Source organism: Schistocerca gregaria, chromosome 7 (assembly GCF_023897955.1).
Source record: "Schistocerca gregaria isolate iqSchGreg1 chromosome 7, iqSchGreg1.2, whole genome shotgun sequence".
In the NCBI taxonomy this organism is placed as follows: Eukaryota; Metazoa; Arthropoda; class Insecta; order Orthoptera; family Acrididae; genus Schistocerca; species Schistocerca gregaria.
In genome coordinates this window covers 195709814-195716685 of record NC_064926.1, presented here as the reverse complement: position 1 = coordinate 195716685, position 6872 = coordinate 195709814, and the positions used below count along the sequence as shown (strand labels likewise).

At 39.3% G+C, this 6872-nt stretch overlaps 1 long non-coding RNA gene across 1 annotated transcript; it reads right to left on the bottom strand.

The window, feature by feature from the left end:
- Positions 1-2448: 2448 nt before the first annotated feature.
- On the bottom strand, positions 2449-6411 carry LOC126281276 (uncharacterized). The gene is made up of 3 exons (XR_007551240.1): positions 6284-6411; positions 4198-4312; positions 2449-2552 (listed from the first exon to the last, which is right to left on the bottom strand). It is a non-coding gene; the product is annotated as an uncharacterized LOC126281276 (long non-coding RNA).
- Between the last annotated feature and the right edge of the window lie 461 nt (positions 6412-6872).

The following is a 6872-nucleotide window of genomic DNA, read 5'->3' as shown; positions in this document are numbered from 1 at the left end:
TCTTGCTCAATCAGCATTTATCATTATGCGAAACTGTACTTTTACCTTCACAGTTCAAACTCGTTGCTGCCATTTGATGGCTATGGCCAGACAAATTACTGATTATAGTACTCGCTTTTATTTTTTGAAAACAGTTCAATTTAGAAATAAATTATCACTGTTCCACTATGCCGTATTCCTGTTGGTAATGTTACTGTGTGTATCAAACCGAAGCTGAGTACCATTAGCTCTAGATGCCATAGATGAGAAGTATCCGAGATTATATCAATACTGCAACTTCCGCTTATAGCCATTTCTCTGTTGCCGGCCGATGTGGCCTAGCGGTTCTAGGCGCTTCAGTCTGGAACCGCGAGACCGTTACGGTCCCAGGTTCGAATCCTGCCTCGGTCATGGATGTGTGTGATGTTCTTAGGTTAGTTAGGTTTAAGTAGTTCTAAGTTCTAGGGGACTGATGACATATGTCAAATCCCATCGTGCTGAGAGCAATTTGAACCATTTTTAACCATTTCTCTGTTATTTCTACTAAGTCTATTGCTCCCTCAAACTGCTTTATGAAGTTTAAACATTTTCTCTTTGTGACCTGTAAACTGTTTGAGCTACTACCTGGAGTCACTGAAGAACAATAGTCAAAGAGCCATTCAATGCATTACTTATTTAGGTCTCTGGCCTGGGACTTTATTCCACTTCGTGTATACAGACTTTCCTCCTTATCTTATGTCTGCAATAAAATTATACTAACTTGTACCTGTCTAGGTACTTCCGTTCAGTCTATATGACTTCCATATAAAGTTCTCTCATTCACAGATATCCGTAGAAAAATCTTTTAAAATGTTTCACTTTACTGTAATAATATAAGTAGCTTACATTTTTTATTTAACAAGCTTATTCTATTTCTAAGTAAAAGACCAAATAGCTTAAGTTGGGATATAAGATCGTACAGGAGGCCTCCCAAAACTGTGTAAACTTTTTTTTAACACATTTTATGTCACCCGTTTGTATGGTCGCTGTCAGATGCACAAGTGTCTGGATCCTCTACAGTTTGGTTGCAAGATTAATTTGCCAGCATTTTTAATGAAATTTGCACATGTATTACAGAAAAATTTCATATATTTCATTTTTTTGTAAATTTTGTTGGCACAGTAGCACCATAAGTCAAAGATATTTCTCATACCTGATGCCTCCCCTTCTCCGTTCTGGTTTATGTGCATTTCCAGAACAACTTCAGGTGATCGTTTTATCTGTAAAGTTAGGTTATCCTAAGCTGTATGTTGTTTGCTGTCATCTGCATGAGCTACGATTGGTTTGTGACTGTTGCAGTATGCTACACCCTGTCCTCCCTTCATCTCCTTCCCAACAGTCCCCAAATGAATTACTTGATTTATTGATGTATTTTTGTTTTTACAATTTTGCTTCTATTTTTTAATTTTCTCTATGTTTACCATTTTTCACACGCTATTTTTTGTAATTAATTTGTCTGTCTTCTTGTCATGTATGTTTCTAACGCCACTGCAAACAATCATGCAACATGATAGCATCTATTAGTAGTCAGTTTTTGAAACAGGAGCTCGTCATTAGCACCAATGTCAGTGACGTAATTATGTGACAGAACTAAGTATTAAGACATTTTATATGGCATGGAAACTTAACTGTGAATTTTTTAAAGTATTTTCAGTTTCAGTGTCATCTATATTTTGTGCTTGTATATTCATGGGAATTATGTTTTATTTTGGCAGATGTTTGGATGATGGGCTACACCCAAAACTTGTCAGCAGACATAATTTTTACCAGCAAGTGATCTGTTGATTTTATCAATCTAATAAATCTGCTCAAAGTCCAAAAATTATTCATGTTTGCCCTTTCAGCTTTCTAACTTGTCATTTTTAGTTTTCCCACTAATTGTTTCAACTAAGCAGCTATGTCTTTCGGAAAAATATGCTGTAAGACAGGACTGGTGCAAAGTCTGGAAATTTCACGGATTTGACAGGGGACGGGGTACACTGAATGTTTCTGGAAATTAGTTGTGCAAGTAATCTCTTACCGGAAACATTCAGATTGTCTGTGGTTGCTGAGACCCTGCTAGAGGCAATACATTACTCTCACTGTTTTGTTAGAACCTCATCTTACTGAGCGACACCTGATGGGCTGCAAATACACACAGAGTTGGATCGGGACTTGCAGCAGTATACATGCCATCTGCGGGCTGTGAACTTCCACAAAAACCATTCAGACATACGTAAGTGCTTACTTGTCAGTTTAACTTGCCTCTCCCTCCCTACAACATTCCACATTTTTTGCCTACAGTGACGCGTTGGCCGTATTGCGTGGCTCTATAGTAAACCTTTACTCTTTCATGTATCTGAAGACGAATATCGGACTTACGCGCATCGTCGTGACATAGAAGGAACGGTAGCTTGGGAGGTGTACCTGAGCCAAATAAGCTACACACACTTAGATTTTTAGCATTTTATTTTGATGAAGAAATGCAGCAAGGAACAATTAAATAGTGCAGTGAAATTTACATAGAGTGAGAAGCAGCAACACGGTTGTCACACCTGTAACAAAAGAAATAATTCGTTAGAGGAAAGTGAATACTTCCGAAATGGAAAACATATACATGGTTACACAGCTCACAGACAAATCATTTATCCAAATGTTGACACTAAAACTCATTGCAAAGCAACTGCAGGAATGTGCTGCCTCAGATTTTCCGCCAGGGGCTTTTCAGAAAACATAACAATGAAGTGTTGAGATTAGCCGCAGAGAAGTCCAGGAAACATCATAAAGAGATCTGTTTCCATATTCGCAGCTGTGAATCTAACTGCACTTTTTCAGGGCAAATGAAAAGATGCACGTTCTAATGTTGGCCATTCTGCACTTTTATTTAGTGTCAATAACGGATAAGTTTCTAAACTTACTCTCATAATTCATACGTGAGGTATACAACGATGACTATAATAGTCACGCAGTCTTCTTGGAATCCAAAGTCTTTAAATTTACTGAGCAGAGTTTCGCGGAAACTACGTCGCCTTTCTTTCAAGGATTCTCTTTTATCTCCTCGAGGACTTCTGTTACACTTCGGTATGGACTACAACGACCTGTTACAACGCAGCAGTGCATCTCTGGGCCCGTAGTGGGGTGGCGCTCTAGTTAGCACCCTGGACTCGCATTCGGGAGGACGACGGTTCAAACCCGTCTCTGGTCATCTTGATTTAGGTTTACCGTCATTTCACTGAACAGTTTCAGGCAAATACTGAGATGATTCCTTTGAAAGGGCACAGCTGATTTCCTTCCCAATCCTTCCCTATCCGAGCTTGTGCTCCGTCTCCAATGATGCCGTTGTCGATGGGACGTTAAACACTAATCTCCTACTCGTCTATATTCATAGAATGTCTATTGTCTGACCTAGTTGATAAATCCAACACTGAAATAACACTCTAGAGTTGGTAGCACCGTGCATGATGCACAATTGCTATAGCTGTTTGGGAACAAGTTGTAGCGAATCCATGCGAGAGTCCACATCTGTAAGCAAGCAGCTGTCGCTTGTATCCAAAGCTGAACATATTTCTCAGTGGAAAGACGTTTGCATCTGATATTATTTGAAAGGAGGCCATGAAAAGGTTAAACAAGCAAGGCTACGTGGTTGTAAAAAAAGACTACCCGTGGAAATTCCATAGAAATGCGATGTTAGAAGCATAGACTAATATGAAACTTTTCTACTTCAGAAAGAGTTCCTGTTCTTTATATCTCTACTTTCTGGACTACAAATGTGTGAGTTCTACACCTCACACGTGTGCAGCGAATTCCAGAAAACAAGCAGAAATATGGCAAAATATTTCAGTATGTACTCTATGACTCGATAGAACATAATTATTGCAGTGAGCTAATTGATCCATATCTACAAAAGATGCAGCTAATCTCGTATGTATTTTCTTCGCCAGTATCGATTATTTGATATCACTACTTGGAGGTGAAAATAATATAACTTAGGTTATGCAAACGATGGTAATCGTATCAAGATAAATCTCATTATGTACATAATGTCAATGTCACCTAACAAAAAATTTATAAAAGTGTCACTACAGCACTTAAGAAAACTGTAGATGAGGTGTGTTTGGAATACTGTGCATAATCTATTAGGAATTAACTGTAATGTTGGAACTAGCAGCTGCAAACGTTTCCTTTGACGTTGGTGCTCACCGTGTTGGACTTAAGGAAACAGTCATTCACTTGGAGGCGGCAGAGCCCTTGGTGCCAGATGCGCAGTTTGTGCAGGTGCACGAGGGTCCACAGTTGCAGCTGGAGCCCTGGCAAGCTGGAAAACAAAACAGACCACTTCAGAACTTACTCAGAAAACACAGGGATAACACTGACAACCTCGGCAAACTTTACGTGTGTTTCCCTAGCTTTGATATTCACTGGGAAACTGAAGGTTCAAGAGATTTAGATGTTGCTGAAGTTAACATGGAATTTAGTGAAATAAAGACAAGCTTGCGATAAATGACTGGTAGTTAAGACTAGATCAGTAAGAATATACTGTGTGTAACAACTGGAAAGATCAAGGCCTCGAAATCTGAGACAACCATTCCAACATCAAAAGCTGCTGAACGCCTCAGATTTGAATCTTGACTGTTCACCAACCCAAGGAGCATCAACATCGATTAATTATAGTACCGAAAAAGATTTGAAGTTATTACTACAGTCAGCCTCAACCATATTTCAGAACAAGCACCCTATTTGATTCGCAGTAACCATAACGATCTGTTTGATACGTCATTTCGTGAATATTGCCGCCAAGCCATGACTAACAAGTCCCTGCAAGAGCATAACTGATAAATCAAATGAATATTTTCTTCTACACTACCTAAAGAGGTCATGGTTCCTCCTACTATGAACATATTACAGCTGATGTTGTAAGAAGTTAACAGTCTCAATGTTACTCCAGAAATATGAATGATGTCCTAGATGCAGCTTGCTTGGCATATCCTACACACCATGAAGAAGTGGTATTGTAACATCAAGTCACACTTCTACAAATTGACAGCACTTTGTATGAAAAAAAAGTAGTCTTGTGCACTTATCTATGCATAAAGATGCCAGTTCACTGATTTACAAATGAAGTCCGTTACATGGTTTCTACAACTTTTATGAATTGGCCATAAGCATACAATTATTTCGTCCATAAAGGACAGCCTCACAATGATTGCGACTACCAATTAAATATACAGAAAACAATTATCATTTATTATTCAGTCTTAGTTGCTCCTTTTTTAAAGAAAATTACATGTTTCGACCAATCTGGATCATCTTCATATCTAAACAGTTGCGTCTTGTATATTCAGACACTGGTATCAGTGAACTTTGATACGAGTTTTTGAATAGACAAGAAGGTTGCTGATGCAATGACTTAGATCTGAAGATGATCCAGTGGTCGAAACATGTCATTTCATTTAAAACAATAAAAGGATTTGCAACTGAGACTGAACAATAAATCAGAAGCCTTTTAAATACAAATACAGTTGCTGATGCTCTTAAGACGAATATGTCAGCTACTGTGAAAAATAAAACAGTTTTCTGTGTCTATAACCTAGTAATCACCACATGTAGAGGTAGTCAATGTAAATATTGCTTCACTCTGTTGCAGGTAATAAAAATTTCAGTCTTTGATTTATTGTTAAAATACTAGGAAACAGTAGTTCATCTATCAACATTGTTCAGAAGACATTTTTCATTTTTATTGTATTTCCCATACTGGACTAAATAGGAACTTTGTGCTGCCCTACACTATAGTCATCCAAACAGTGACAGATTTATCGCTTTAGTGGGATATCGCAAAATAATTTGCTGAAAATATTGGAAATGTCAGGCATGACAGTGAAAGTGGCTAGCACCTCTCGAAAAGGAATTCAGATGTAGATATAGGTGCCTGAATGTTGGAACCCAAAATTTATTGAACATCAGATACCATCTCGAGGAAAATAACATAAGGTTGGCTGCTGAAAATTTGATGTTGGACATTCTAGAAAGCTAGTAAAGTGTCATTATCTGATAGCGTCAGACACTGCTGCAGTAGAACTAGGGGTAGCTAAATTGGCGCCCAATTTGTCCAGAGAAGATGACTAACAATGACGATTTCTCCCATCACTTTGACTTAGCCTAAACGCTGGAAATAAACAAGTGCTCTATTCGTGACTTGTTTACGTTAGTCATACCTATTCATTCATATCAGATATAAATTGCACTTCCTCATTATACTGTATTATTCAGAATAGAAAAGTTAACTTACTTGCTCCGGTTCCGCAGCAAGGGTCAGGCATGTTGACTGGCTGAATGAGCGGCTCGAACTTCCAGTGAGAGATAGTGGCGTCTGTTGACGACTGAATGCCTACCGCCGGCCCGCCACGGCATATATAGAAGGCGTCGTGAGCTTGGTGCCGTGTGCAGAGAACTGCACCCGCGGTATGGGCCGTGAACTTCACGCGGAATCCCACGCCAAGTTACTCTAACGCTGCTGCTGCCACCAACCAGTCAACGTCACGTGTATCAGCGGAGTGCCGGGGAGGGGAGGTTGCCCCGGTGACTGCTATAGCACGCCACTCCGCGGTCGACCATGAGTCACGATTACGAGCAGAGAGCGGAAAACATTTACGGAAGCGGCGTCAGCGCCTTCAGTCACACAGGAGTGTGTACTCTAGCAATAGCTTTCAAGTGTTACTTACATCTGAACTTAACCAGTCATCGTGAACCGTCGCGCGATTGTTTCGTGTTCATAGAATACTAAATTAAATAGTATTTTTTCCCCTATGTTACGCTCGTCTTTACGACCATAGAAGGGGCGCTCATTATTTACCCATAAGCAGACAATTATTTCGTGT